Genomic DNA, 19,949 nt, shown 5'->3' with positions numbered 1-19,949 from the left:
TACACCCATGTACTGCAAGTCAGCTGATTTAGTTACCAAGACATGCATTTTGTGACCAGTTTATTTTTGGTCTTTTACCATGAAGCCATTTGTTCAAATTTAAATGTCTTCTGGGTGCCTTTCTGGCTTTAAAAAATGACTGAGATGGGGACACCTGGGTGGCTCAGTTGGTTGGGCATCTGTCTTCAGCTCAGGTCATGATCCTAGGGTCCTGGGATCGAGTCCTGCATGGGGCTCCTTGCTCAGTGGGGAGCCTGCTTCTCCCTCTGCCTGCTGCTTCCCCTGCTTGTGTGCTCTCTCTCTGACAAATAAATAAATGAAATATTTTAAAAAAATGACTAAGATGGACTTTTGCTAATACATGTCTTTATCTTTTATAGGTAAAAATATTAAACATTGGTCACATTTTGAGCATCAGTCCGCCATTAATGCATATGTTGGAATGGGCCTATAATGTTCTTAAGGGTAATCTTGACCCTCTCGTAGGCTCACTTCTATGCAGTGGTAGCTAGATCTATTTCCACATGAGACTGGAAGTGTCTTCAGCTTTTCTTAAAGGATGTTAATTCAGTTCTAGCTTTGCTGGTGATTAAAACCTATCATTCTGTCCTACGACAACACCAGAGAATGTCTCCAGGCACTTGTCAGGAAGTGTAACATTATATTCACAGCCACTTAGTATGAAGCAAAAGCCCTCTGAGAAGAGTAATATTTATGGAGGACAGCTTGAAGGATATGCAGTCCTTCCTTTCTTCAGATGATCTACAATCCATCCTTAACTTAAACAGATCCTCTCGGGGCTGTTTGTCTGAATTCCATTGTTTTGGTCCCTTGTACATGGATTTTATTTAATTATGTTTTGTTGTTATGACTCCTGCCTACATTTAAAGATATTATAAATAATAGCTGTGTGAACCTATTATAATTACTATAAAGCTATTGTTGACTCAGTTATTCATTTCATGGCATGGTGTTTTCTCTTCAGTTTCAGTACAAAACTGTGCATTTATTGAGTAAGTGACTGGTTACTTTTTATTGAGCAATTGGTTTGTTTTATGGATTATGAATTATTTTATGGACTTTTGTGTGGCATATAGTTTTAAGTCTGATGACATCTATATCTGGAACAAGAACATCAGAATAAACCCTTGGTTTACTGTCACTTCCTGATTCACACTTTCATATATTGTCGTCCTTTTTCATGATCTCTATTCCTGTGACTTCTCCCTCCTTGGCTCATCTCTGGTTTTGTGTCTTTGGATTAAGAGTAAAGAAGGTTAGTTGGTTTAGCCTGTTTTTCTTAGCAGGATAAAAAACAAACAAAAATCACTTTTTTTTTTAATTTTTATTTTTTTTTAAAAAGATTTATTTATTTATTTTGAGAGAGTGAGAATGAGAGAGAGAGAACATGAGAGGGGGGAGGGCCAGAGGGAGAAGCAGGTTCCTCGCTGAGCAGGGAGCCCGATGCGGGACTCGATCCTGGGACTCCAGGATCCTGACCTGAGCCGAAGGCAGTCGCTTAACCAACTGAGCCACCCCGGCGCCCAACCACTTTTTTTTTTTTTTTTTTTTTAGAGTGGAGAAGTTTCATTGAGCTTTTAAGAGAAAGAACTTCAAAGTTGATAGTCTTTTAGAATGATTTTTTCAAGAAAAATTGGAATTTCTACTTTATTTTTCAGGCTAACAATTTACTTATTTTTTAAACATGCTTAGAAGTCTTATTTTCCTTCATTTTTTTAAAAATTGATTAATACATCCATGCGGCTCTCAGTGCAAAAGGAACAAACAAGTATGGAATGAAAACTCTCCCCCCAACCCGTGTCCCAGTCTCCCAAGTTCCCTTCCCTTGGAAGTTGCCAATGTTAGGTTTCTTTTGTACTATATATTTTTGGGTATACTTTTTGTATAAGCAAACAAATATATATCATCTCTTTCTTCTGATTTTTTTTTTTTTTTAAGATTTTTTATTTGACAGAGAGAAAGAAGCACTAGCAGGCAGAGCGGCAGGCAGAGGGAGAAGCAGGCTCCCCGTGGAGCAGGGAGCCCGATGTGGGACTCGATCCCGGGACCCTGGGACCGCGACCTGAGCCGAAGGCAGACGCTTAATGACTGAGCCACCCAGGCGCCCCTTTCTTCTGAATTTTTATGGTAATATAGTCTTCACACTGTGCTGCCTTCCTCTTTTGTCAAAAATGGCCTGTATCACCACGGATATATCTCCATACCCGTGCATAGAGTGCTTCCTCATTCTTTGTTCCAGTGGCCAAGGATCTTACGGTTATACTTTATTTAACCACTTCTCTATTCATGTTCATTTTGGTTGTTTCTAATCTTTTAAAAAATTATCAGTACAACTAATATTTTATTGGATAACCTTGTACAGAACCAGTTTGCCTATTTGAGTAGATCTGTAAGACACAGTCCTAGAAGTACAACTTTCAGCTCACTTTGTACATGTATTTTAAGTTTTGAGGGCTATTGCCAACTTGCTGTCCATAGAAGTGGTACTAATTTACATTCCCCCAGCTATTTTTGTATTACTTCTTAAATGAGGCCCTCAAAGCATCAAATTATTTGATAATCATTTATGTGCTATACAGGATTAACCACAGATGATCTCTGCCCTTAAGAAACTAGCATTCAGAAGAGATGAATTTTTTCTAAGTACGCACATATTTTTTAATTGGCCGTCCAGCTTTTTGTAATTTACTTGCCCACATTTCTTTGTCACTTTAGAAAAGTCAGGGAGAGTGAGCATGTGAAACTGACAGAAACAGCTAGAAAGGTAGTTAACAAATGGTAGTCCTCCCTTGCCCCAGGGTCCATCATGTCATCTTAGACGTCTCCCACTCCTGGATTTAAAGAGACCTATGGCTGCAGGAGATGAGAGGGTGGGGAGAGATGAGCTGCAAGTCTGGTGTCTAAAAGTGAACGCTTAAACCTAGCCTTTCTCAGGAAACTTTCCAAACTACAAATTACTCTTAACTTAAAAACAAAAACAAAAAAACAAAAACAACTCCAAACCATTCCCACGGAGGATTCTGATTTGAAAGAATAAAAGAGCAATATACAGGGGCACCTGGGTGGCTCAGTCGTTAAGCATCTGCCTTCAGCTCAGGTCATGATCCCAGGGTCCTGGGATCGGGCCCTGCACTGGGCTCCATGCTCCGCGGGGAGCCTGCTTCTCCCTCTCCCTCTCCCTCTGCTTGTGTTCCCTCTCTCACTGTGTTTCTCTCCGTCAAATAAATAAATAAAATCTTAAAAAAAAAAAAGAGCAATATACAATGTCCTGCTCACTAGTTGGCAGAAGTCATGAAGAAACACCTAGTTTCCGCGGGCTGGGCCTGGCAACGTAGCTCTGGCTCGAAGTGGTTCTATACCCATTTCTGCCCATCTCATTTTATCTGTGGAATAAAAGGACAAATATGCTTTTCTCCTTGTGAAAACAGACCCTCTGAGAGCTTGCCTGCTTTGCAGTGGGATCCTACAGTGGAGATGTGGCCAACAAAGCAAGGATTTGAGAAGGTTGTGCTACCTGCCTCCATTATAGGCCTCAGGCCTCTCTTTTCACTCTATGAGAAGCCAGAGCTCTGCCCCGAACTCAGGGTTCTCCCTCCCAAAGTGGATCTCACACTATTCTGACTCATTCTCAGATTAATCCTTCTCACGGAATCTTCATTCTAACACAGAAGTACATGCTTATCTGGTAACATACTCTATTCTTTTCCACTTCATGTCTTTATGTTCTTCTTGTGCCTGGAAGATTCTTTTCCCCATTCATGACACATCAAAATTCTAGCTGCACTGTGCATTCATTAAATTTTCCCTAACCCTGTTCCAACAAGCTCTACGGAATCTCTCTCTTGGCCAAATTCACGCTGCACTTTCTCATACTTCTCATCTGGCATTCTGGGCGGAGCTGTTCATGTTTATGAATTTGCCTCTCATCTTTCCCTGCAATGGATTATAAATCCTTTTATGGCACAAACCATTATCCTTATATCCACTGCAGTGCCTGACTCACTTGAATGGTTTAAATACACACACACACACACACACACACACACACACACACACACACACACACGAGTGTATTTAGCATATGCATAAAGCAATTATTATTGAAGTGAATGAATGAAAAAGTGTAACTTTTTTCTTGTCAGTTGAATGGGTGAAAGACATTTATTATAATTGATGCAACCAGAAGATATCGTTTCCTCCATTTCTAATTAACCAGTGGTTCTCCATGGCATCAGGATCACCTGCATAGTTTGTTAAAACTCAGTATGCTGGGCCCCATCTCCAGAATTTGATTCAGTGGGTTTGATTGGATATTTCTAACAAATTCCCAGGTGATGTTGATGCTGCTGGTTCAGGCACCTACAGGTTGAAACCAATGAAAATAAGCTATTAATTATGTAAGTTTAGTGACATAATTATTCCTCGGTCACTTTTGTCCAATTAGCCCTGGTCTGTTTACTCAGGAGGATGTTTGATAGATTCCAGAAGCAGTTTGGCCTGTGAGTGTGTCAGTGGACTGTGACTGATGAGAAGACCATGCTTTGTGGCTGGCATTGTTTGGACATTGTTGCTCCCTTGAGCCTGTGAGGGAATCCAAAGAAATCCTTTTTCCACATCCCCTACCTCCCAGAGGAAGGACCGTAGACTTGAAGGTCAATCACTATTTATTTATTTATTTATTTTTTTTTAAGATTTTATTTATTTATTTGAGAGAGAGAATGAGATAGAGAGAAAGAGCACGAGAGGGAAGAGGGTCAGAGGGAGAAGCAGACTCCCTGCTGAGCAGGGAGCCCGATGCGGGACTCGATCCTGGGACTCCAGGATCATGACCTGAGCCGAAGGCAGTCGCTTAACCAACTGAGCCACCCAGGCACCCAGGTCAATCACTATTTAAACTTTGGTGCCCTGTTGTGGTAATGCTCGGGATGGGATACACCACAAAGAGGTAAGACACTGTACTGAACATGGAGCCTGTGTGGTCCTGATGCCTAAATTTTTAAAAGAATGGGGTCACAAGAACATAATTTGTGGGGCCTAGCACAAAATAAAAATGAGGGGTCTTTTGATAAAGAATTATGAAGAATTTCAAGTGGCAACAGCAGAGCATAAAGCACATTCGAGGCCCTTCTCTCTTGTAGAGCTGGAGTGACTGCTTAGTCACGTGTCCATGAAGTTGGTCCTGACCGTGGTCATGCAAGAGTTTCCAGCCATTTCTGGAAGAGAAAGCAGATGCCAGGGGAAGAGACAGGGTGAGGCAGAGGAATTGCATGACGCCTGTGGAGATGGTGGAGCAGGAGGCTGGAGTTAGAGCTGAGTTTCTTGACCCTTCTTTCTCTCCACTTTGTTATTTTGCTTCTCCCACACACCCTCGCCCTCCCAGAATAGAGAGCAGTGAAGGGTTGGCATGTCCCTCGGGATATATGGGCCATGATGGGTTAAGAAAGAATGCCAAGGATGCCACCAACCTGCCCCCCCCCGCAGAGCAGGGAAGAGTCTGAGAAGTGCCAGGCTGCCTGGGAGCAGCAGGTCACCCCAGGAACCTACCAGAACTTAGAGTTGATGCCATTCTCCCCCTTTAGTGCCTCTTTTTCTTCGGGGGCTTCCTTTTTTTTTTTTTTTTTTTTAATGACATATATTATTTTTCTTGGAAAAAACTTGGATTTTAAAGAAGATTTTATTTATTTGTCAGAGAGAGAGAGAGAGAGCACAAGCAGGGGGAGTGGCAGAAGGAGGGGGAGAAGCAGGCTCCCCACTGAGAAGGGAGCCCCATATGGGACTCAGTCCCAGGATCCCAGGATCATGACCTGAGCCAAAGGCAGAAACTTAACCGACTGAGCCACCCAGGTGTCCCCAAAACTTGTATTTGATAAAAAAAAAAAAGGATCCCTAGGTTTTCATTAAGTGCCTACCAGCTGGCAAGCTCCTTGGGAGCCAGGATCGTGTCTCAGGCGTCTCGGTTCCCTGTTCCCAGTACAGTACTAGGCCCACAGAAGAAGTGAGGTACAATTATGTTGAAAAATTGAACAGAATTCTTTCTGACATTTGTTCTAAAACTTCAAATATTCTCCATAGTGTCTAGCACAATGTCATTGTTTAAATATTTTAAAAGAAAATAGCTAATTTGAGGCACACATTTGGGTAATGAGCTAAAGTTTTGCTAGTTTTATTATGGAATTTTTCTTGTTATAATAAAATCCTTTGCTAGAATATGTATGTAAAAAAATTTAAGACCTTTGAGATTTAATCTGACACACAGTCACTGTGTGATCTGGGTAGCCAGTTAATAAGTCTGGGCCTTCTTTTTCACATTCATTAATTTGTCTTTCAATTGAGTAATCAATTAACACCCATTTATTGAGTCAGGCTTTGCTAAGCATAGAGGATCTTCACACATACAAATAGACATAGGTACTAGTTCTTACCTTATCAATTGGTGCTCGTGGACATGTAAAGAAAGAACAGTGTGATTATGACATGTGCCAAAATGGTAGCGGTTGTAAAAGGGCTCCGTGAACCGAGGGGAGGACCCCCCCCCCGAACTGGGGAGTTGAGACAGATTTCACAAAGAGGGTACACATGAGGAGTATCTCCAGGAGTGGTAGATGGGCTCCCCAGAAATGGCCTCAAACTTCTAAATATGTGGGTCAAAATGGAAGAATCCCTAAAATTCCATGCAGAGCTCGCAAAAGATGGCCTAAAAATGTTTGGGAGCAACACATATTTCCACTGACCCTCTTTTTTTCTCTCAGGCACTCAGCTAGCTCCTATTCCAAGACTTAACTATTTTGACCACATGGCTCTGTTGTGGTGAGCAGACTGTCCTTAATATTTTTATTAAGGAGCATAGTTTCTGTCCTCACCACCCTCCGCCTTCACATACTGGTTTATTCTTTTCACTCCACTTTCTTTTTTCAAAGATCCTTGAAAAAGCCTTGTTTTACAGAACCCTCTTGAGGAAGAGCTAATTAGTTTTCTCGGCAAAATTAAAGGTGAATCATCTTTGAAACTCATAGACCTTTACACATTTCTGAATTCTGCAATTTCCAGTAAGAGTCCCTTATCTTCTGATGAAATTTTTTTTGCTGATAGTCATTTGTAATGCAAACAGATTGCTTAACTCTCTCTCCGGAGGGTGGAAGAGAATCTGTTTCCAGAGAAACCATGTAATACTTAAGACTTTTATGATTACATTAATTTGGGGGAACATTTTAGTGTGACCCTTTTTTAAAAGAAAAAGGGTGTAAAGTTTCATCCTTCTGATTCTTTATAGTCTAAGAACTTGTTTAAAAAAAGGAGGCTCCTGAAGACCCAGAGTTCCTGCAATGGGCGGTTTTAACCTTGAACAACAATTCTGTGTTCTCAAAATGGCTACAATGGAACCTTTGAAGCTTTGTGGGAATAAAAAGTACAGCAACTTCTTAGAACCTCAGGTTGGTTCTCTATCTACTAAACTAAAGCATTAACTCCTATCCCATGATGCATGATTATGTCGCTTCAGTTTTATTCCCTCAACATTGTTTTGAATAATGGGAGTAGGGGGCATGGATACGTGGGAGATAGCCCACGTATGGGTTTTATTTGTTTTTATAGTGTGACACACATGAGTGTTTAATAAGGGTCTTTTGGTGAGTGCTTGTGTCATTGTTGAAGGAAGCAAGGAATACTGAAGGCAGCACAGAGACTACTGAGTTTTGTGCTTCCCTGGTGCAAAGATACCTCGCCCTTCATCTCCCAAATGGGAGTGGGGGTGGGTTAAAAAAGCTCAGAGAAATAGGTTTGATGGGAGGCCGACACTCTCAGCCTCCTAGGGAAGTGCCATGCACCCTCCTGCTCCCCATAGTCTCCACGCAATTGGGGCAAAGAATGGTTTTTGTCTATTGTGTGGCATTGCTCTGTCCTCTTCCTTCCCCATCACCTCTGCCTGCAAAATTTGAACTCCACAAGCAAAAGATCCTGCTACCCATACTCAGCAGTTTCAGGACAGCTGAGAAGGTTGAAATAATTTGGGTTTGATTCTCTCCCCTGCACACCCTGCATATTTATCCATGGATTTAAAAGCAAAATCCTAAGTTATCGAAACAGGGTTTACTTGGTAACTGTCACAACTGCTAGGGCACCAGTGTTCCCTCCGCGTTCCTTCCCCCGTGTGGAAACTTTCTTTTAAATATTACTTCCACCGCCAACCTAAAGTCAAAATAAAGGTGAAGCATGATGACAGATTCCCAAGAAATGTTTCACAATTCGCTCACTCAGAGTAAGGTAGAGTGGGCTGTTCACTTGCAAAACAAAAACCATCCTTCTCAGCAGAATTCGCTTTTGTTTTTCTCCCTGTAATTTACTGCCTGGTTAGGGTTTAATAACACAATATACTCTAGTTCACTGCCCCCGTAAAACTTGCAGGCGGAGAAACAGCTACAGTCGGATACGTGCCCACTATGGGTAAAGAAATGAAATCCTGAAGTTTAATCTTGGTGGCAGAGGAGCTGTGAAATGATAAGACAAATCAAGTTTACCAGACATTTTTGCTGAGATCAGGTTGCTAGACACTCAAACACTGCAACCCCCCTGGGGGCCTATTTCATTCAGCACGCTCTACTGCTCTCACTTGGTTTCATTTCTTTTTTTTTTTTTTTTAAGATTTTATTTATTTATTTGAGAGAGAGAGAGTGAGAGAGAGCATGAGACGGGAAAGGGTCAGAGGGAGAAGCAGACTCCCCACTGAGCGGGGAGCCCGATGTGGGAATCGATCCTGGGACTCCAGGATCACAACCTGAGCTGAAGGCAGTCGCTTAACCAACTGAGCCACCCAGGCACCCTTGGTTTCATTTATGAACATTTATTTGTGTTGATTGTTAGTATCAAGTGATGCAATATTGTAAGCGATGACAAGAGCTGAATAGAGCTTCCAGAGCTTTTCCAAACAGAGAACACTCTTGCATACCAGAGGGGTTAAATCTAGAGTGATTTCAACATGGTCTTTCCTTTTTTTTAAGAGAAGCATTTTTCACTTTGTGGGTGCTAAAGGGAGTGCAGGATGTGATGGGGTGCAGATTGTAGAATTATAGGAGATGCCTGTGTATGTGTCTCTTACAAAATGGGAGTTTTTATGACCTCAGGATAGGTTGATGAATAGACATTTAAATGCCGGCTGAAGAAGCAGCATCTTTTATTAGTTGTCTCCTAGTTTTTAAACTAAAAGATCATCTATGATCTGGTCCATTGAATTAATATCACATTAATATCACATCTCATGAATTAATATCACAATATAATTGAATGTATAATATCTCCTTTCATAGACACTCTTTAGCATGAGGGCTGTTTGCAAGGCAAATCTGCTGGTGCTTAAAAAGCCAAACAAATGGGAAGAATCACAACAGGTGAGAAGAGCAGTAGTACATTTTGTACACGGATGCTAGAATTACTAAATGCTGGAGCTAGCAGCTGAGCCCAGACCCTGTTAGCCAGAATGCCTGGTCTCAAATCCCAGCTTCACCACTTACAACCTCATGATGTGGTCAACTCAATCTTGTGCCTCAGTTTCCCATCCATAAAGTAATAGTACCCACCTCTTAGTTTTTTATTTTTTTTAAAGATTTTATTTATTTATTTGAGAGAGAGAGAGTACAGAGGAAGAGGGAGAAGCAGACCCCTGCTGAGCAGGAGCCCAATGTGGGGCTCAATCCCAGGACCTTGGGATCATGACCCCAGCTGAAGGCAGATGCTTAACCAATTGAGCCACCCAGGTGCCCCAGTACCCACTTCTTAGGTTTGTTAAGAGGACTAACTCATTATTAGAGCAACTCGTGGCATATGGTGTTCATTGTTTTGTCATTATTATTTGCTATTATCATTTATCCCAAGTTCCTCCGGTCAAATATCTTGCCTTCTAGTTCAGTGCTCTTCTTTTATACTACGGCTACCCAGAAAAGAATCTCTTTGTAGGTTCAAGTGTGCTACATCATGCTGGTAAACACAGAAACTGGAGTGTGTGTGTGTGTGTGTGTGTGTGTCTCAAATACGTCTATGCTTCCTTTTTTTTTTAAGGTTTTTTTTTATTTATTTAAGAGAGAGAGAGAGCACAAGATGGGGGAGGGTCAGAGGGAGAAGCAGACTCCCTGCTGAGCAGGGAGCCCGATGCGGGACTCGATTCCGGGACTCCAGGATCATGACCTGAGCCGAAGGCAGTCGCTTAACCAACTGAGCCACCCAGGCGCGGCACAGTCTATATTTCCAATCATGGTACAGCAGGGTACTTGAAAGAAATGTTGTGTCCCCTTCCATGGAGACAGGCCATCTAGAATACTGTAAGAGCTTCCTAAGTGATGTGTCCTTAGCCGTCACTCTCACTGCCCTCCTGCAGAGTGGAACATACCTCCAAAAACTACATTTTGTAAATGATACTAGGTTTTCATCACTGACCACAATCAGCATTGGATTTACTGTTATAGTTCTCAAGACTCTTGCTCTTTTCTGAAAACAAAAAAGTGCTTTTACCTGAAGGGCAAAATGTAAATGTGTGACACGCGCTTGTCCCCAGGCAAGTGACTCACTGCAGATATAGTGACAAGCTATCCTTCAGTTTGATAGTTGATCTGTGAACTGGATGTGGAACTGCAGGAAATTTGCAATGTTAGGAAATTAGATAAGCAAGATTATCTCTAAAATAAACCTCTACTTATTAAAATTACTACTGCAGCCAAAGTGAATGGCTATCAAAATTTGGAAGGAGTATTCGTAGATCCAATTCATTCCCTCAACATTAATTTAATGAGCATTTACTACCAGTCTCTGCAAGGGTTGAGGATCCAAAGACAAGGGGATACTGTCCTTGCCCTTTGGGCATTTTTTAGTCTTGGGCTGAAACTGATCCTAAATAAATGCTTTCCAAAATAGAGCTGTAAGCAAACTGTTAAGGAAGCACAGAAATTTGGAGAAAACTTTTAAGAAGGTTAAACACTTAAAGTGGGTCTCAAAAGGTAAAAATAATTTCTGGAGAGAGAATAGGGGCAGGACATTCCAGAAACAGCCAGAGAGCATATGTAGAGGCAGAGAGAAGGGGCTGTGTGGGCTGTGCTTGGGGACTTAGTGGGAGGGAACATTTCATTGAGATGTGTAGTGAGAAATAAAGTCAGCAAAAGTAATTGGGTCCAAAGGTACAGTTTTGAATACCCTCCTGATGGGTTTAAACCCCACCCTAAGGCAACATGCCATCACACATTTTTAGGAATGAATTGTGACTTGGGTAAATGTCTTTGAAAGCTGACTTAGGAGATAGCCTGTACTACAGGTAAGGATGGGGAGAGTGGGCCTCGGGGAAGTATGAACACTCCGGTCTCTTTTCTTCTTGGGAGGACACTAATCCCGTTGTGGGCCCCCTCCCTCATGGCCTCACCTAAACCTAATTACCGCCCAAAGGCCTCACCTCCTAACACCATCACATTGGGGGTTAAGTCTTCAACACATGAATGCTGGAGGCACACCAACATTGAGGGCGTAACAGAATTAGAAGGCCCCTTAATAACCAAGGCATTAAATAGCAGGGCTAGAATTAAGGTTGAGATGGTTATGGGGGCAAGAGAGAGCTCCTACACAATGTTAATAGATCTTAGATGACCGATTAAATGTGAGGGGGGATAGAACTAAGGGTTAGGGTTAAGGATTAAAACTGCCTGTGTAATGATTAAATTCACCTAAGTTCACTCTGTGTGATGTGGGACTTGGTTCTTAAATTCTCTGTACCTCAGTTTTCTGATCTGTAGAGCGGGGATAATAATTATACCTGCCTCTTACAGAAATTTTGAAAGTTAAATGTCATAAGGTGTAGAAAGCACGAAGAACAACGCTTGCTATTTAGGAAGACACTACATGTCTGTATTTTATTACCCACTATAACAAATAATAGTATTCACTACATTTTTGAGTTGATTCTTTCAGATTGGTGACATTTGAAATTCTGAGGGTCAGGATTTGTGTGGAGAGCCATTATATGATTTTTTTCTTTGCAAAAATCTTGTCATTTATTTTTGTTTCAAGCGCTTTGTTATCATGGGATAGCCTTAATTCATTAAATTTGTTTATTTTTTAGCTTTCAGTGAATCAGACATAAGAATAACAGCCAAGAATTGGAAAATGTTTTCCAATTTGTTATTTTTATCAGTTTTATATTTATATCATTTAAAAAAAACTCAGATTGCATGTTCTGATGGAAAATAGCAGTTCCTTGCCTCTTCCGGCCCCACCTTCACCCCCACTCTCCAGCGTCACTTTGATTAACTTAAGGTGGAGCTGTAAAGTTACTCGTTTCTACTTTGTAAATCATAATTATTTAGGGGGAGATGTTTTGAGATTATGTAACTCTTCCATCTCTCATGACAAACTCAATTTATTCACTTTTTAAAATCAGCATGGACATCTATTTTCCCATCTTACTCAATTGATTCACAAATTGTTTTGATACTTAAATGGTCTCTGATTTTGCCAATGGGGTCCTTTTAATGTAGCTTCTGTGTTCTTTTACATGTCCATGTCAGTTTTTGAGCACTTTTCTACTTTTTGGAACAAAAGGACTCATCATGTTCTTTTGCTGCCCTAGCTCTAATGTCAATCATTTCCCTGAGGGGCCTGATTGAGTAGAGAATGATTTGTAGAAATTAAGGTTTGGTTCTAGGTTTCTAGGTGATACTTGTTGCTTTTGTCCAGGCTCAGTGTCCCAGACCCTTTCAGTGGACAAGCACATATAGATGCGTTTATACCTGTTTGCACCTTTGTTCCTCTATTTATCATCTACCTTGAAAATTATGAATTTATTATCTTCAATTCCATTGAAGCCCACAGCGTTCAGTCTAGGATTCCCCCTTTCCAATTTACAAATTGGAAGCTCCCATTGTATTTGATCAATCTCTCTCTCTTCCTCCTCCAGATGCCATCCTCAGCCCATTGAGACTCTGACACCCCATAGCCAGGTCTTTATCTCTCCTGATGCCCCCATGGGTGACCTCCTTACCTCTCTGGTGGTCCGTCAGCTGGCATCAGCAGCCCCCACCTCCAGCTCTAATACCCCGCACCATCAGGGCCCCCTCCGCCCACTCTGGACACCTCACTTATTTGTCTCATTTAGTAGTTATTACACCGAATTGTTCCAGAAGGAAAGGGAAAGAGGCAACACAAACTTCCTGAATTTTCTTAGGGCATCTTGCTTGTGCTATTTCTAGCATCTCCAGTAATGAGATTTCACCTAAATTGACTGATCAGAATAATTCAGCACACCCAGACATGTGGCCAGCTGCAGGCTGCATTCAGACACCAGTTCATGCTTCAGTAGTCTCTCTCTTCCTGTCCACTAGCACAACAGGAAGCCAAGCAGTGGGTAATTGGATAGGGCCTCCTTTTACTTCTAATGAGCATTAAGTTAGTGGTAAGAGGGTGACTTACCTAACAGTTTCAGTTCTAAAGTTTCTTTGTATCTAACTAGGTTTCCATTTCAAAATCACTTAGGTATGGGATTGGAATTTGGCTTAATGAGATCTGCTGGTCCAGCTACCTTAGCTGCCTTCTCATTGATTCTAGCGTGTGATTCAGAAATACGTCACTTCTGCAAAAGAGATTAATATAATATAATATAATATCATATAATATAATATATATAGAATATGGGCCATTTGGACTTTAGACATGCTGTTATCATTTCCTTCTTTTGACAGAGGAAATTCCACCCACATCATGCACAGTCCCTTTAACATACAATTATTACAGTAATATATGACTTTAGCACCTCTGTTTTGAAGAACCAGTTAGGAGCAATGGGGTATATGTTTTCCTTTTTTTTTTTTTTTCTAGGTAATAGCAATGGGCATTTCTAAGCTTTCATTTTTCCTCAGAATGAATTTTGCTGAAACTGGCTTTTTGATGTCAGGAATGCACTTGCTGTCTTCAGGTTCTGATAGGAACTGTTCCTGGAGCCTCTCCTGGTTGCCTTCCAGAATGAGGACATCTAAGATACTCTCTGGATTCACTAGCCATTGTCCTGGTTCAGACAAAACCTTGCTTTACTTAGCAGGGAAAACTTGCCCTATTTTTTTCTTTTCCCTGTGTTTTCCTCTCCTGGTTTTTTCTGTGGTCCATCAGAGTGAAGAAATATCCTACAGAAATATCCTTGACAGAAGATCTTGTGTGATAGAAATAAAAACTAGGAGCCCAGGTACGGGTGGGGACTCTGGAAATGGAATCAGGTGATTTGGGATTTGATCCTTGCCTTTGTGGCTAATAAGCTCTGTAGAATGTTTGGAAGGTTCTTAAGTGCTTTAGGCCACTTTAGGAGGTGAGACTAGATCAGCAGTTTCTTACAGCACTTTGTAGGTACCCCAGGGCTGTAGTCACTCAGAGCTGACCTACAACTTTGGTGCAGGTGACAGTTCGGGGGAACCGGCGGGATAGTCACTGACAAGGATGTGAAGGAAGCTTTGCTCCAAGAATCTCCATTGTCTTTCACGTAGAACAGTGGCAGCATCTCTACGTTCATATATGTTACAATTTATGTTCTTCAAGGATCTTTTTGTTTTGAAGGGCTCTCCTACAATAAAATGAAATCAAATCAAAGGTCCCTTTAGTGCCACATGTTTAGTGGTTTCCTATGATATTTATGTATCTCCCAGGCTGGGTCACTTTGTTCTCAGAGATGAGACCAGGCTGTGTCGATCCGAGACCGAAATTCCCTCCATACTTTGATAAAAAGCAGGGTAGCCCAGCAGGATGTGAACTTCTATTTGCTGGCGCTTTGTTCACACAGGTATGAAGATGAAAAGAGAGGGAGGTAGCAAAGGAAGTATGGTTTTCTATGTCAGTAGCTTGACTCCCCCTGCATTTTCTTTTCTGTTAAGGGAAACTCCCCCAATCTCTCTGAAGGGGAGCAGCAGTGCCCAAGGCCCCCACATTTTTTTCTGGTGCTTTTCTGAGAAGCACTGTGGCAGCAACTAGCAGGGGGCCCAGATGCTACATTTTCTAGTCTCTGAGCTATCTGATTAGGACAGAAAGGAACAAACTCCCCACAGTGAGATCACCAGAAACTTAGTGATTTACCCTATTAATTGTGGGGAGCACTCTACCCTCAGGACTAACTAAATTTATTTCAAAAATGTTTGCTTTGGAGTGATGGTGGTTGAGATTTGGTGATATCTTTCTCTGATACAAAATAACTCTCTAGAGAATGATTTGTGTGGTGGAGGTAGGAGAGTGCGAAGATGATAAGAGATGTACAAACCAACGTTCAGTATTCCAAAACCTTCAGTAATTTATCTAAAATTATTGGGTATTGAGCCTACTAGGGGCTGTATCTTTTACTTTTTGTAGAACACTCAGTTTTCAAATAATTTAAGACCAACACCAGATTAAGAGGAAACATATTGGTAGATAACTGTCTTTGTTACTCAAAAGATTATTTAAGAAATAATGAAAAGTTGTTCCTCTAAGCCCTCTTAGAACACATGAAAACATTCAGAATAGAAGAGCTTGTTGAGTGCATTTCCTTCTCTGGCGATCAAAACCTAAGCTGACCGTTTGGGGGAAGTGCTGCTTAGCGGCACCTGCATGGATGAGGTAATGTCAGATCCATGGTTTTCAGACTTATCAAATGCATGGAGTGTTAAAATAAAATGAAAAATAGTGACCAACTATGGTTCAGTGGTTGAATTTATGTGTCAATTGGACTAGGCTGTGGTGCCCAGTTGTTTGGTCAACACCAGTCTAGGTGTTGCTGTGAAAGTATTTTTTGGTGTGGTTAATATTTAAATAAGTAGACTTTGAATAAAGCAGACTCCATAGTGTAGGTGGGCCTCATCCAATCAGTTAAAGGCCTTGAGAGAAAAGACTGAGGTTCACTGAAGTGGAGAGGATTCTGCCTCCAGATTGCCTTTGGGTTCAAGACTGCAACATTAAGTCTTTCTGGAATTTCTAGCCTGCCCTGCAAATTCTGGACTTGCCAGCACCCACAGTTGTGTGAGCTAATTCCCTAAAATCAATCAATCTCCCTTTCTGTGTGTGTGTATACACACACACACACACACACACACATACATACATATATATACATAATACATATTTATACACATACATACATATATACCTATTTATACAAATATGAATATATACTATATATTAAACGTAGTGGTTTTGTTTTTCTGGAGAACACTAAGTTAATCACTGACATAAGATTGTGGTTTTAATTTTTTTACCAAATAAGGACTCAAAATTAAACAAATAAAAATAAAAACTACCATCTACTGCTGCTATCACTTTTTGAAAGAAAGAACAATTTTCCACTCCCATTATAGGAAAGCTATAATCTCAGGATACACGGCAGTTCTGCTGATGGAATACATGATGTTCTACTACACAGACTATCACACTGCTTGACATTTTCATTTTCCATGCATAGGTGCAAATGTCCGAGCCAGGTATCAGGAGCTGAGCTGCAGGTGACCCAACTTCTGATTGTGTGGCAGAATCATTCCACTGTTACTCTTTAAGAGAAATAATTTTCCCTGATATAAGTCTGTGGGAGAGTAATAAGGTGTCAAGACTTAGTCTTTTTTTTTTTTCCCTTTCTCCAGACAGTACACAGAGAATCGTATAGCTGTTTATGAGCCAGGTTGATTCTGCTGTCTTTTCTTTTTTGTCACAGATGATCATAGACATATCTTGCTGTAAAATCACCTCACAGTTTCTTCTTAAATGAAACCACACTTCCTTTATGTTCTTTTCAGCTCAGTTCTGCTGTTCATGCTGGGGGCTGGGGAGATTTTCCTTTGCAGGCTTCTTAAAATTTATGATCCTTTTAGGGTATGGGCTGGCAGTTCCCCTAAAGAGCACCGAGTTCAATGCCACTCTTCACAGATGAGAGCACAGAGTCTAAGAGAAGAGAGGTAGAGCTGTGCCCAGCAGTGACCAAAGAGGGTTAAAACCCACGTTCTCGAATGCAGTGTAGCAATGGCCTTCCTCTTTAGAACTTCCTCTTCTGCCTCCATCACTTCCCATTCTGTTGCCTCTTTCCCCTAGAAGTGCCCCCCTCTTTTTACATTGCCTTCTCTTTGCTTCGAAGCTGCAGATCCGAAACTGTCTAGCCACACCTTGGCTTCGCTTCACATTCTGTATACCGACTCGCTTCTAATAAGCTGCTTTTTTGTGGGTTAGACACGTCCCACTTCCCTCTGCTGAAGCTTGATAACCAACTGACCTAGAAGGGCTTGGCCTTCACAACAGTCTTAGTCCACTCTTCAAATGAAAAGAATTGCTCGAAAATTTTGCTTGAGTTAAAGCTACAGAATTCATTTTTTTCCCGCAACACACTATTTGTAGTAGCTCTTCAAATTTCTCATTTTTCCTGTGTTTGAAATTTTATCTCTTGGGTAAGGATTTTGTGAATTTCCTTTTTGAGCTACAAATTTATCTGAGTTTCAGATTTCGATTTTCAGTAGTGGTTTCAGTTTAGTTTACTCCAACTGCAAAAACAGTCCTACTCTGTATTTACAGCAACAAAATCTGAATGCAAATGGAGAAATTCAATCGATGGCAAGTCATGGACCCCAATCCCTATCTCTTCTCAACAGTCCGGCAAGCCCTGTCTCCTGCAGCCAGGACCTCTCTCTCACTCCTCCGAAAGCATCTGTTTAGCACTTCACCACTTCTGAGCCTCTGACCCCATCATCTTTTCCTTTTCTCTCAAAGAAAATAGAATCAGCCAGGTGGGGGCTTTCTCAACTTACTCCCCCAAACACATTCATCTGCAGTTCTGCCTTCTCTCCAGTGTGAAAGCCTGAGATGATCCTAAACTTCTTCAAAGACAAACCATTCTAAATGTGCTATTGTGTCCTGCCTCTTCAGTACTTTACTCCTTTTATGATGACTACTTCTCCATCTGTAGTCTTCCCACTAGATCTGTCCTCTTAGTATTTATGCATGATCAAGTACTTCTTGACTTAAAAACATAACCTTGAGTCCACATCCAGACTTCATTTATGGTTAAAATTCGTAGAGATCACAGCCCTGGTCCACTATCCTCTTTACCCACACTTCAATTCATTTTGATCTACTTTTGCTCCCAGAGGTTCATTAAAACTGTTCTCATTGAATTTTTGGTTGCTAACTCCAATGGACATTTTTCAGCCCTTATTAACTTAGCCATGGGGTGGACTCCATTTCAGTTGACCAAGAAAGTCTTGTTGGCCTTTGTATCCCTTGGCCCAAAGCCTCCAGGGCTTGGAAGAGTTCCTGGCACATAACCAAGTCTCAATTTGATGAAAAAAAATTTTTTAAATGGAAAATAGGAGCCAAATGGTGAAGGCTTTTAACACTGAGGTCTGAGAATTAATTTTCATTTTTTGGACAGTGGTCATCTAAAAAAGTATGAGCAGGAAAGTAATATTATCACATCATTTGGGAAATAAACTCTGGGGCAATGGATGGTTTCGAGCAGTGGTTTCCGAAGTGCTATGTAGACCAGCAGCATCAGCATCACCCGGGAATTTGTTAGATAAAAGTTTACAGGTCCCACCCCTGACCTATTGATTCAGAAACTCTGGAGGTGTGGCCAAATGATGTTATGTCTCAGTGGTTTGGAGAAGAAACAGAGACAGAACAAGTGTGAGTTATCAAAGGCCTGAAATAGTCATGGAGGTGTTGTGAAGAGTGGGATACCAGGAGAAATGTATTTAATCACTGGATGAAGGCCCTGGGCACTTTTTGGATAACGACTGATTTACTTTTAGAGAACATGCAGTCCTAGTGCTGCCTCTGAAGTGTCATTCGCATATTCATTCAACAGATGCTTACTGGGCTGAAGGTCATTTAGTATTATCAGGGAGCACATGGGCAAAAGCCCTGAGCTAAAGTTATGATCTTCACTGTTTCTATAAGATCATCTCTTCCAAGATCCCGCTAGATACAAACTGTGAGCACTTTCAGTAATTAGTGGAGAACAGTGAGAGGTTCTCCGATGTCACCCGAAGTCTGAACAATGAACACGTTTTAACAGGAAAACAGACATCCACATTACCAAAAGGTTTCTTTTCAGAATTTTCCCATCATTTTCAGTTGACCCAAGAGGCAGACCATGTGGTCCTAAGGGCTCTCAGCGGTTCACTTTTAGGAACCAATTTTGTTAAGATCTCAGAGCAAAAGAGCATTGGACATGGACCCAGTGGATGAAGTGAGGAGTAACTTGAGTTCTCAGTTATAAACCAGGGAAAGCAACTAGTTGACTTAGGCTGAAAAGGAATTTATTCAATGGGCAGAGAGCACCCAGAAGGTTTGGAAACCAGCAGGAACAAAACCAACAAGATTCATGGGCAGATTTACACAGAGCAATGGCTTCTCAATATCAGATGCCAGGAGCTTACCTGCTGCCCCTACTCGATACTGGATACTGGATGTTTCTCCTATTGATGGACACCGCTGCTCTCAAGATGGATCCTCCCCTACCCAGATTCTCTGTTTTGCTGATCAAGGTAGGGTGTCTCAGATGCAAGAGAGGTTGGGATTAAGTTTTTGCTTCTAGAGGTAAAGGTGGTTTGTGCCATTTGAACACGGGAATGGAATTCAGATGCAGAGCACCAAAAAAAAAAAAAAAAGAGAGAGAGAGAGAAAACCACTAATACAAACTTGCAAGTCATGTAATTTAAGATCGTAGTGATCTGAGATGCCATCTAGATCAGAACCCAGAAGTAAAACCTTTTATGAATAACTCAGAATACCAATATATGTGATATAAAAAGGACATTATTCTGCATGCTGCTCTCCCTCCTTTCTATCCAATACATGCACACCTACTTGCTATGCTCTAAGATAACCTGCAAAGAATTCCAGGCCCTATAAGGACATTTATTTATTATTTATTTTAAAATTTTATTTATTTATTTGACAGAGAGAGACACAGT

This window comes from Callorhinus ursinus, unplaced genomic scaffold, assembly GCF_003265705.2.
Source record: "Callorhinus ursinus isolate GAN/ISIS: 27379988/994484 unplaced genomic scaffold, GSC_fseal_2.0 scaffold1, whole genome shotgun sequence".
Classification (NCBI taxonomy): Eukaryota; Metazoa; Chordata; class Mammalia; order Carnivora; family Otariidae; genus Callorhinus; species Callorhinus ursinus.
The sequence above is the reverse complement of the archived record's forward strand: the minus strand, read 5'-3'. Positions refer to the sequence as shown.